The sequence below is a fragment of the Gymnodraco acuticeps genome, unplaced genomic scaffold, assembly GCF_902827175.1.
Source record: "Gymnodraco acuticeps unplaced genomic scaffold, fGymAcu1.1, whole genome shotgun sequence".
In the NCBI taxonomy this organism is placed as follows: Eukaryota; Metazoa; Chordata; class Actinopteri; order Perciformes; family Bathydraconidae; genus Gymnodraco; species Gymnodraco acuticeps.
This window is the reverse complement of record NW_022990245.1, coordinates 316,957-330,449: the sequence shown is the minus strand read 5'-3', so window position 1 is coordinate 330,449 and position 13,493 is coordinate 316,957. Positions and strand designations below refer to the sequence as shown.

The window sequence follows — 13,493 nt, the reverse complement described above, 5'->3', positions numbered from 1 at the left end:
TAAACAGATTTAGGTCCCCACAAGTATAGTAATGCTAGGCCACACACACACACACACACACACACACACACACACCACACACACACACACACACACACACACACACACACACACACACACACACACACACACACACACTCAGTCAGTCCATTTCCACTCCAGCTGTCACTGATATTTGTGAAGTAGTTTTAACTGTGAGAAGTAAAGGATTATCTTATATTAAATAATATTATAGCGCTAAGACTTTGGGCAAATCACTTTTTCCTTGAAGTTTATTTGAGTTATTAATTTGTATTTATAGTTTAAGAAATGAAACTCAGTTAATACATGTTATTTTTCTTGAATCCTTGTCCTCTGTATGTTTTATTTATATAGTTTCCGATTGTTTATGTCTTGAAAACCTGTTTAATTGTAATGATGGTCGCTGTGTGTAGGTCCTGGACCCAGAGAGGGATGACGGACGACGCTGCTGTGGTCGTCACCGATGACAACAAAACCCAGAAGAGAACACAAACGAGGAAGATGACGAGGAAGACGAAGACATGGAGGTCAGTTCTTCTTTTGCTTATTTAACAACTTGTGCTGCGGCCTAGCTTTGCCACTACTAAATCTAAAAGCCACTTATCCTGCTCAAATCTAATTAGGAGAAAATTAAGATTTTACATCCTAAAACGCGTCCTTGTGTCTCCGATAGAAGTCTGATGGGTCGGATGATGACTCTGATGAAGGTGAAGATGATGAAGCAATGGAGGACGACGACGCAGAGGACGATGAGGACGAAGAGGACGATGAAGAGGAAGTGGGGCCAGTGGACCAAAACTTCCGTATTAAGATGATGAAGATCCTGCAGAATCAGAATGCTATGGTGGGTTTGTCCTTAGTGTACAACAATTAGCTTCATGTAGCTTAGCCCCAGTGTAAACCTGGAACATGTGTGTCAAGCATCACAAGAAGCTTCATTTTAGTTTTGTTTGTAGGACTTCACAGTGCATTTGTTGTTTTCAGCACTGTATGAGGTGGCCATCATATTTAAATATTGTCTTTAAATACTCTCTCCCTTTTGTCTATACCAGTTTTACCTTTTAATTACAAGTTCCATTATATGTTTAATGTGGATTCAGAGCAACCCTACCCTCTACTACACCTAATATGCAGTTTTAAATTGTGACACTGCTAGATAAAGTTAGTATTATGTGTCAGATCTCAGCTCACGTTGTATTTTATTTTCAGACCACAGCAGGGACAGAGGGGGACGGCAGCAGTGATGAAGAAATGGACGATGACGCCATGTTGCAGCTGGATAAAGGTCTGGCAGAGCTTTTCTCAGAGCAGAAGAAAAAGGCCCAGGCCAAGAAGGATGAAAAGACCAAAATGCAAAAAGAGAAAGCGCTTGTCCGAGACTTTAAGATCAAGGTACAGTAACCCAAGACCTGTTAACACTTTGGAAAATAAACCAATGAATTGAGTATTTTGATCTGGGTATAAAAGATACACATGTAAAAAATAGGTTTCACCTGAGAGAGAAAATACACTTTTTTCTAGCAGACAGAACTTATAAAACAGGGAAACTGCTCAGCTCCGTTAAAAGTCAAACGTATCCCTGAATATCCCTCTTGTGTGTGTTGTTGCAGGTCCTGGATCTGCTGGAGGTGTTCGTGGCGCGGCAGGCCGGCAGTCCTCTGGTTCTGGGTCTGGTGGAGCCGCTGCTCACCATCATCGACCGAGGGATGAGCTCTGACAGCGACCAGCAGGAGCAGGACTTCCTCCGCCGGGCCGCAGATATCAGGTAAAACACAGAGGGGTTCATAGCAACTGTGTTTGTTACTGGGTCAATTTAGGTTTTTCATTTTTTTTACATGATTTGTGTTGAGCATGATTCTATATGTGGTTTGAAAAACACATTAGGCGCTTTCACACCAAGTACTTTGCCGTACTTAGTTCATCAGAACTTAGTGTACACTAAGTACAGATCGCGTTCACACCGGAATAAGTCCCTGAGGGAGGATTAGGCAAATGAAGCCGCTGACGTCACTTCTTCTTCTTCTGCTTTGGGTTTACTGGCAGGCCGCAAACCACTTCACGGCGTATACTGCCACCCGAACTCCCCGGCCGGAAGTCCCCGGAGTTGGGGACTGGCTTCAGTAGAAGCTGCTGGGACTCCCAGCAGCTTCTACTGAAGCCTTCCGAGTAAATCGCCAGAACGCCGACACCTCCTCATCTCCACCGCTCCCATGTTTTCTTTTGTGTTGCCATAAGTTAGTCTCTCTGCGTTTGTGCGCGGGGCTAATGCTAATGCGAGGATAATAAAATGGCGGCTTCACAAAACTTTTGGGATTTTACGGGGCGTGGTTTGCAATCCGCCCAGCCAATCAGAAATAGGAACCTTTTTCTCCACGAAAGTCCCTGCTCTCTAGCGGGGACGGAAAAGGGGGTGAAAATGTTTTCATGAACTAAGTTCTAGTTCCAGATTTCTTTGGTGTGAACGCACATTTTCGGAATATCGGAACTATACTGGGAAAAGTACTCCGGTGTGAAAGCGCCTATTTTGTTGTGTTTCATCATCATCTACTCGTACTGTGATGTCCCTGCTCATATTTTACTCAACATTAGATGAAAAAAACAACAGATAATAAGCAAAGCTGCAAAGCCCTCATCTCTGGAAGTTATATTTAAATAAAATCCACTGGTGCCACAGCGAGGGTTTTTAAACCATTAGTTATTTTTTTTGTATTTAGTGATATAGGAGTTACAAGACAATTTGCATACAAGTACAGTGTCACATATACACAGAAGACGTTAAGGTGCATTTACAAGTAAAAGACAAATGACAAAATATACACAGAGACTAAAAAAACTGTGCTACATAAGAGTAATAAATGACTACATTGAAATGATATGAGTAACAATATAATAGTCATGTATCCTAGGCATGTAATAGTAGCAGGACCTTAAATACCTTAAAGGAGTAGAGAGGAGAAACCATTAGTTCTTTATATGTAAGAATGTCTCAATCCACTGATTCTCACCGAGTGAATGCTTGTCTTCAGGACACCAGCTGTGCAGGTCGAAGGTTTACTGCAAGACCGTCGGAGACAGAGAGGGGGAGCTGCACGACCTGCTGGAGAAACTGATGACGAAGAGCCAGAAGCTGTCCGACTCCTCCGTCTGCCTCTACTACTTCAGGTACTCGAGGTTTCAATGATTGGGCTGAGGAGAATAGATATTACTTAAGTCAGTTGATACCATGTTAGCAAAAGAACATGAATTCTGAACATTCTAGTAATAAAATATGTGGATTAGGGAAGTATAGAAATACATGATTGTGAGAAGCATTTTAAATCAATATAAGATTTGCAAATGTTCGGGTAACACTTTATATTAAGGTACACATATTCACCATCAACTAGTTGTTCATTAACATGCATATTAGCCGTATATTGGCTCTTTATTAATCATTATAAAACGCTTATTAATGCCTTATTCTACATATTCTCCCAGTACTAGGTCATTAGTTAAGTTTGTCCTTAATAACCCTCTAATTAGTGCTTGTTTATTGTAAGTAAGGACGTTGTTGTACGTGAGTTTGGATCTTAATATGCCCAATATGGGCCTAATGAGGCATTCTCTCATAACACCTAACAAATATGGTCCATTCTTATGTAACAAGACATGAAAACTACAAGTTGTTAATTGTGTCAAAATGTGGTATATCTAACTCAGAATATGCTCCCTATTTTAAAGTGAAGTCTTGTTTCATAACCAATAAGCTAGTAGTTTGACTCTAATATACACAAAAGAACATTTGGTAACACTTTATATTAAGGTACACATATTCACCATCAACTAGTTGTTGATTTTTTCATGTCTTGTTACATAAGAACGCATGTACGACAACTTCCTTACTTACAATAAATAAGCACTAATTAGAGAGTTATTGAGGAAAAACTCTCAACTAATGGCTCATTACTTGCAGAATTAGGCATATGCATTTTATAATGACTAATAAAGGGCCAATATACGGCTAATATGCATGTTAATTAACAACTAGTTGGTGGTTAATATGTGTACATTTTTAATATACAGTGTTACCAAATGTTCTTGTGTATTATTTTTGTGCCGCTTTACTTTTTTTAAAAACACCCCACACATGTTTTGATATCTTAATATTAACTCCTCATCCGTGTTATTCTGAGTTTACGGCTGCATCACACCGTCCTCATGAGCAGGATGGTGTTGCGTCCTTTTTAGCTGTTCGAACTTTGAGTTGTTACGGGACATAGACCTTAGAGGTGAAGAACTAAATACCAGGTCATAGTTCCAGTCTCCTGTAGTTTGCTGATGTCTATCTGTCCTTGCAGTGCGTCTCTGTACGTGGTGAAGGTGCTGCGAGGAGCTCCAGCTGCTGAAGCCAAAGAGGACGCGACGGCTGACGGAGATGCAGGAAGTGACGTACGTTTACACACAGATTCATTTGATTTAGTTCAGTAAGGCTTTCATGACCCTCTATTATCCAGAGAGTCTTCCTCACTCATTTAAGTAATTATTTTAGTTTCAGTATCTTAAATGTGATCATGTACTGGTTTGTTGTAATGGTGAATTGGAATTCGTACAAAATGAGATATTTGAAGATGTTGGTTTTTGGGAGAAAGTGTTTTTTTACTAATACTGTTAATACTAAATATTAAACAACAGAACCAAGCCTACATTGTGCACAGCGCCCATAAACTGCACATTCATCTCACTCCTGATGATTTTCTGCTCCTTCATGGTGTGTGTTTTGTGTGTAGTTGAAGTTCATGGGCAGCCCTGGATGTGGACCGCGTCTCCAAGATCTTCATAGAAGCTCTGAACTCCTTCATGGGCCGCAGGAAGAGCCCGCTCAGCGCTCAGATGTTCACAGATCTGTTCACCAGATTCCCCGTGAGTACAGCGGCACATCAGAGTTTATTTCTTCTTTCTAAGCTGTACTGTTTGCTTCAAGTGTGAATCTATACAGAATCTATGTAAGATAACTTGTAATTTGTAACGGAACACATTTTTAAAGTTACCTTATGTGATGTTTCCAGGGTTTGTGTGTGAAGATGTTGGATGCTGCCGTGCAGCACATCAACTCGGCGGGTCAGAGTGGCACCAGCAGGTAAGAGAGATGTTTCTTTTAAAAGGTCACCTATTGTGCAACATCCCCTTCTTCATGTCTCTTCTACATCAACATGTGTCCCCTCTTCTTCATGTCTCTTCTACATCAACATGTGTCCCCTCTTCTTCATGTCTCTTCTACATCAACATGTGTCCCCTCTTCTTCATCCCTCTTCTACATCAACATGTGTCCCCTCTTCTTCATGTTTCTTCTACATCAACATGTGTCCCCTCTTCTCCATGTCTCTTCTACATCAACATGTGTCCCCTCTTCTTCATGTCTCTTCTACATCAACATGTGTCCCCTCTTCTTCATGTCTCTTCTACATCAACATGTGTCCCCTCTTCTTCATGTCTCTTCTACATCAACATGTGTCCCCCTCTTCTTCATGTCTCTTCTACATCAACATGTGTCCCCTCTTCTCCATGTCTCTTCTACATCAACATGTGTCCCCCTCTTCTTCATGTCTCTTCTACATCAACATGTGTCCCCTCTTCTTCATGTCTCTTCTACATCAACATGTGTCCCCTCTTCTTCATGTCTCTTCTACATCAACATGTGTCCCCTCTTCTTCATGTCTCTTCTACATCAACATGTGTCCCCTCTTCTTCATGTCTCTTCTACATCAACATGTGTCCCCTCTTCTTCATGTCTCTTCTACATCAACATGTGTCCCCTCTGTGGAAAGAGACTCTGAAAGTTTCAGGAACAAAGATTTTCTCTCTTTTTGATCCATTTCTATAAAAACCTGTCTGAAAATGAGCTGATCAGATTTTGGCCACTTTATGATGTCATAACGATGTTTTGTCTTGTGTAACCGTTAGCCAATCAGCAACCAAGGTAACCCCCCCCCCTTATCACCTGAATCTCCTCCTAGAGCACCATTGAGTTCTTTGTAACCAAATCTCTCTCCTTATTTTCATCTAAAGTAACAGACAGAGAATCAGCACTTTTGAAACAGGGCTGAAACAGAGGGGATTATGGGTAATGCTGCAATGATCTGTTTGGTGTTTCAGCCAATCAGAGACAGGCTCTGTATATATCTGAGACCTGTGATATATTGATGAAAAACAGTATAGTAGGGGACCTTTAAGTACAGCTCTTTGTTCATGTGTACGTTCCTGTTGATGCATGCTTAGGTAACATTGAGCTGTCTTTGGCTTTTTTCTGCTGTAACAATGTATATGTCCCCTCTGGGACTTATAAAGGTATTCTGATTCTGATGGACGTTATTGTGTGTGTGTGTGTGTGTGTGTGTTGTGTTCAGGGCCAGGCGTGTGTGTTGGTGCTGCGGGGGATGCAGAGCCGGGAGGTCCAGCAGCTGCTGAGCGGCGCTGCGTGGACCGAGCTCTGTGGGCAGGTCTCAGGTCAGCTGACAGCGGTAGGTCAACACAACTTTTTCTTAAACAACACATACAGCGTCAAGACAAAAAAAATACAGGTGTGCAGGTTGTCCTTTTTTTTTGTATCCCTCCCCCACCCCACAGAATAAGACAAGATTAATAGTACAACAACATTTAAAATGATAGACAAACAAATGGTTGAAATCACAGCACAAAAACAACTAAAAACAACACATAAAACGGTCGAGATAAATGTCAGCCATGGTTGACTATAGTAATCTGTGTTCTAATTCAGAGTACACAGTTTCCATATACGTTAAAAATGGTTGCCATGTCCTATAGGTCAACACAACTTAACATAATAATAATAATAATCCCAGGCATGAGCTGCATGTATGAACACTGGGATGACTTTAAGCAAAGGTTCGCTAAAGGACGTGGTATATTGTTCTTATATAGCAGCTATGGGACGTTGTCTGGCGCTATATAGTCAATACAAAATGTTCCTGGGGCTGTAACTACACGTCATTTATTCTTTAGAAGACGACACGTTTCTACAACAACATCCTTTAATTATACTTCTCGAAGGTTTAAGAAATTGCATCTTGCTCTGATGAATGATGATTAGAGCCACACTCACTGCCCTCTGTGTGTCCTCAAGATGGCTGATGGGGAAACACGCTTAATATTTGTCACAAAAAACACTCGGCCCCTCCATCGTGCCGTCTGTGAAATCCGAGCAAAAACAAACCTGCAAAACAACATCAGTCCGTATAGTTTTTTACCTTAAACCCTCCCTTATGAACTCAGAGACACTTACTTATATTATTGTCTGGGCAGCATTGACTGTATGAAGATATGTAATGCCAGCAGTGTAACCCAAGTGTCTTCTGCTCTCAGAGTCTGGAGAAGGTCGGGGAGACTGAGAGCAAAGTGGTGAAGGAGAAGGTGGTGAAGACCCTGGAGCTCTGTCAGTTCCTGGTGAAGAACGTCAAACAGAAGGTAGGTGGGGGGGGGGGGGTGTTTAAGTGTTTCTACTGAAGACCAGAGGTGGGAAGTAGTGGAGTACAAATACTTCGTTACTATACTTAAGTACATTTTTCTGGTATCAGTACTTTACTCCACTACTTATTTTTCTGACGACTTTTTACTTAAGTACATTTCAAAGCCCTCTTTACTTTTACTTGAGTAAAGAAGTTTAGTCAGTACTTCTACTTTTACCAGATTATTTTTAAACACGAGTATCTGTACTTCTACTTGAGTAAAGGATGTGTGTACTTTTGTCATCTCTGATTAATGCTAATACAACTACTTTTTACTTAAGTACATTTCAAAGCCCTCTTTACTTTTACTTGAGTAAAGAAGTTTAGTCAGTACTTCTACTTTCACCAGAGTATCTACTTCTACTTGAGTAAAGGATGTGTGTACTTCTCTGCTGAAGACTAAAGGCTCTGCTCCTCATGTGTAGAAGCTGTCTGTGGACCTGGAGCCTCTGCAGACCGTCCTGCAGTCTCTGACCAGCGCCATCGCGTTCAAGAAGACGGGAAAGCTGGAGGACACTTACTGGGCCGTGGTGAAGCACTTTGGAGTCATGTGAGTTATTGTGTCAGCGTCTCAAGAGGTCATTCTCATGCAGCTACTCGAATGCATATTAGAAACCAGTATAGAGGGAACAAACCATGTTATGAAGGGTATAACCATATATAATGTTGACTTTGTCTCTGTGACATCAGTTCTCTAGAGCAGCGTGAAGTGGGCGACTGGAAGCGTGAATATAATTTCAATGGAGAAGTTGTATAACAAAACGCCCCCGTACAATTGGCTATTAAAGAGGCCCTATTCTGCTTCTTGGGGTTTTCCCTCTCCTGTAGTGTGTTATACAGGTTTGTGTTATTTAAACATGATTAATGCTAAAACAACTACTTTTTACTTACGTACATTTCAAAGCCCTCTTTACTTTACTTGAGTAAAGGAGTTTAGTCAGTACTTCTACTTTCACCAGAGTATCTACTTCTACTTGAGTAAAGGATGTGTGTACTTCTCTGCTGAAGACTAAAGATTAACTATATAAATTACGGGACCCCCTTGAAAAGGAGATGGTGCATCTCAAGGGGTTTATCCCAATCAATAAAAATGTCTATATATATATAGAATTCCTGTGTTCCCTCCAGAATGAGTTTCTTTCCCCCTTGCCGAAACATTGGACTCCTTTGTTTACTTTGAGAAAATTAAAGAACCTTCTAAACATTAAAGCTTCACAGTAAAGGCACACTACAAATATGAACCTGGAAATGAGCATCAGGTGTCCTCTTTAAGACCCAATCCAAACTGTAAACAGGTTTATTTCTGCTGTAAAGTGGTGCTTTTTAACTTGGAGATCGAGGGAGATTGTTCCCTTTAGATCCAGCCTTAAGTCGTTATTTGATGAAGTTCAGGTTTTGGCACTTCATCTCTGCGCCTCGGAGGTTGCCCCTTGGGTAAAAGAAAAGGATTTCTGTAAAAGTCTACAAATACATGCTGCAAGCCACTGGCCTGATTTACATCCTACCTCCCCACATGATTTAGTACTACTATAACTCACTTACCGTACCCTTCAAATCCACAGTTTGGCTCAGATCAAAATGTTGTTTTTTGGTGTGAATTAGCAAAAACACTAAGCAACACTGATGTAGATTAACTATATAAATTCACTTCACATTAAGTTAATTCGGAGCATGATTGACTCTATTAGTTCCCTTACTAATTGACCTGCAATCTAAGGTTCATGAGCAGCCATCTGCCACCTGAGGTCTGAACAGGAAACGCTCCCGGTGGCAAGAATGGTTTTTGCTCTCTGTTTCAGAACAACGAATCATGACTGAACGGTCTGCACACTGTGACAAATGCAGAAAATAAGCCTCACAGTTTGCTCTCTGAGGAAGAGCTAGACCCGTAACATCTGTGCATAAAATCATATTTCTCACATAATTCAGTGTGCAAGCTCATTAAAACAAGTCAATTCAAAGTGCCTTACAACAAACACAAAAAGCATTACGAAATGGCAACTAAAAACATTACAAAATTGTATTTAAATGCATACTCGAGAATATAAATAAACACATGCTAAATATAGAAAAAGACTGGTTTAAATGAATAAATTAAAGGGCAGAATCAGAATTCCTTTAAACCGTCCTGCAGCGGGGAAATGTAAAGCGTTACAGCAGCAACAGTACAGATAAAAGGAAAAGCGTTTACTTGTATATTCAATAAAAACACATACATTTAAAAAAATATATAAACAAATAATACACCATGGTAAAAAAGTAGCATATGTATTTTAAAACGTATGCGATTCTAAAAACGTGTTGAAAAAGCCTGTAAGGTTAACAAAATGAACAACAATGTTAATTGTATATAAGTGTATATTGCAAAAGAGCACTGGTATTGCACAGCAGGTTTTCTATTTACAGGCAGTGTTATTGAACATCAGTGATAGTCTTTGTTGGGGTGGTGCTCTGCCAGGGAAAGATACATGCAGTGTAAGATAATGTATAAATAATATTTAGAAAACAGAAAAGTCGTCTTTTTGATTTGAACGTCGTTACCATGAAGTGTGTGTTGTTGCATTTACGAGACGGCTCTGCACTGAGGCCACAGTTTGTCCTTGGGTCTGAGTTTTACAAGAGTCAAATGTCAGTTTGGGTTTTAATCAGACTTTGAATCTAATTATGTTGAATACACAGACGGTAGAACCTCTATGTGTAATGGCTTTTCCGCTCTGCTGTCAGAGCCGTTCTCCTCCTGTACGGACAGGCAGGATTGTTGTAGAAATAAGAAACCCAGTTACCGACTCACGGCCAGGAAATCGCACTTTACTGGGAGGAATCTAGCTCGGGGAATCAGGTTTCTCTTAACTCCTTAACCCGATAACAAAAACCAGGTTTCCTATTTAAATTGCATTTAAGAAATCAGATTACTGCAGGAGTAAACTGATTACTTGAGTGCAGGTAAACGTTCCCACTGTCTCTATGTAACAGCAGCAGTACTGTACAGATTATGATCTGAACTAAAAACATGATGTATCCTCATCGTACAGCAGCTATTGGATTCTCCAGCATTACATATCATATATTTTAAATCACTATCATTTACTCAAAGGCCCTATTATAGTTTGGGGGGTTTTCCCTTTCCTGTAGTGTTATATAGGTTTTAGTGCATGTAAAGGTTCTCTCCAACACACTCCTCTCGGACGTAAACACCTTCATTTGACTCCTTCGTTTACTTCTGTGACATCACATCATGACATGTAACTTCTAAGGGGCGGGACATCTCTTAGCGGTTGACCAATCACAACAGAGCCGACCAGCTAACCAATCAGAGCAGACTGGGCTCTGGTTTCAGACAGAGGGTGAAAAGAGGTGCTGCAGCACAGGTAGTAAGAGAGAATAAAGAGCTTTTTGAACATTAAAGCATGGAGACATGTAGAGACACTACATACTGATATACACCTGAACATCAGCAGGAGAGGACTCTTTAAAGTAGAGACACTACATACTGATATACACCTGAACATCAGCAGGAGAGGACTCTTTAAAGTAGAGACACTACATACTGATATACACCTGGACATCAGCAGGAGAGGACTCTTTAAAGTAGAGACACTACATACTGATATACACCTGGACATCAGCAGGAGAGGACTCTTTAAAGTAGAGACACTACATACTGATATACACCTGAACATCAGCAGGAGAGGACTCTTTAAAGTAGAGACAATACATACTGATATACACCTGAACATCAGCAGGAGAGGACTCTTTAAAGTAGAGACACTACATACTGATATACACCTGAACATCAACAGGAGAGGACTCTTTAAAGTAGAGACACTACATACTGATATACACCTGAACATCAGCAGGAGAGGACTCTTTAAAGTAGAGACACTACATACTGATATACACCTGAACATCAGCAGGAGAGGACTCTTTAAAGTAGAGACACTACATACTGATATACACCTGAACATCAGCAGGAGAGGACTCTTTAAAGTAGAGACAATACATACTGATATACACCTGAACATCAGCAGGAGAGGACTCTTTAAGTAGAGACACTACATACTGATATACACCTGAACATCAGCAGGAGAGGACTCTTTAAAGTAGAGACACTACATACTGATATGGTTGAAGTAGATGGTTTAGCATGTGTTGGTGCCCAAATAAGTGGTTCAATTAAAAGCATTTCATACTGACTCAGATACATTTAATCAACTTATATATTTATTATTATTTTTGATTTAATTAATAACTTATTTTATTTAAGAATTATTTTATTTTCCATACAAACATGCGCTTCACTGTTTTCTTTACCACAGAACACCTGTATTGCAGTTGTTATTCTATCAGTGTGTTGCGATGTTCTTCATCTCAGTGTATTCTTTTAGTAAAGCACTTTGAAATTGCCGTCCTTGTCTTGTCTCAATCCATCATGATGACCTTGCGTATGTTCCTCTTCACATTTACAGAAAACCCAAAGTTGAAAAGATAAAGCCCGAGAAGAAAGCCGACCCAAAGGAACTTCTGAAGAAGAAGAAAGGTTTCCTGCCAGAGTCAAAGAAGCGTAGGAAGCGAGACATTCCCATCTTGGAGCCGGCGGCCGCGGCAGCCGCAGCGGAGCAGGCGGCCCTCAGAGGGGGGAAACCTGCAGCAGGCACAGGTCACTGGAAAAAGAAACATGACAAGAAACCTAAACAGAAACGACCAGCCGATGGAGCAGCAGCCGCCGCCGCAGCTTCTCCAAGCCCAGCCAAGAAGAGCAAGACAACGACGACATCTGAGAGCAACTCAGCCAAGAAGAAGAAACCCAAACAGAAGAAATAGGGAGGAGAAGTGGACAATGTTTTTTAGAGGCTGTGCTTTTTTGTTTCCGTCTTTCCTTGGTTGCGATTTAGTTTCAGACATGTTCGTTTCAATATGAGATGTTGTAATACATATTGAGACTTCAGATGTGTGGGCCATGACTTTAGATGGATTATTTTTCTAACGTTTGACTTGAAGTAATGTCTACAACAATAAATGTATTTCTCTTCCCTGAGATTCATGATGCTCCCACTGCAGTTTCTTTTGTGCTTTATTCATACGAAACTTTTGTAATATGTAAAAAGCAACTAAACATTACCAAGTATAAATATGTTATGAGTCTAAGATACATCTTTGTTTGATTTTTTCCAAGTAATGTTATATTTTGCAGTGAGTACAGTATTCTCAACTTGATACTGTCACAGAGATCATTCAAATTAGCCCCTAAAAGTGGTCAAGGTTTATTTATTTAGTCAAAAAATACCAAAACCAACCTCCAGTTTGCTTAAAAAGGTGACCTACTATTAATTAAACAAAGTTCAATTGTACAGCTTAGCTTTTTAATATCAGTATCTTAAAGGTGGGGTAGGTAATTCACTTCAGAAACACTTGTTATATTCCATGGAATGCTCTTAACATCCCGATAGCAATGAATACATGAAATGCTTTGACAATAAATACGTACAAAAATGTCATCTGTGGAAGCCGTGGTGCGGTAAACAGCACGACCAATCATCTGAGCCGGCCCGGCTAAAGTAACTGGATGGCGCACTCGAGCTGGTTTCCATTCTTACCTACCCTACCTTTAAACCAGGGGTGTCAAACTCAAGGCCCGGGGGCCAAATCCGGCCCGCGACTTCATTTCATGTGGCCCGCAAGAGCTCTGAAAGAATGTAATATGTTTATTATACGGTTACATGCCGATTTACAGATGCACGATGTCCATAAACTAAATGTCCCACAATGCATTGTTTTTAATGTCACTTTTTTTTCAGAATTTGGCTTTTCTTTTAAAATAATTTTGTGACATTCTTACTAAAGAGACTTGCACTTATTTGCCCTAGACTTCTTCTTTCAGACGTAGTTATTTATGAAGTTTTTACCCTATCTGATAATAATCCAATGCAGAGGCAATAAAGTAATTATATTAAATATATGTGTTTATATAGT

General features: G+C 40.2%; 1 pseudogene; it reads left to right on the top strand.

The window, feature by feature from the left end:
- The first annotated feature begins 434 nt into the window (after positions 1 to 434).
- LOC117548929 lies at positions 435 to 12,576 on the top strand (annotated as a pseudogene).
- Positions 12,577 to 13,493: the final 917 nt, after the last annotated feature.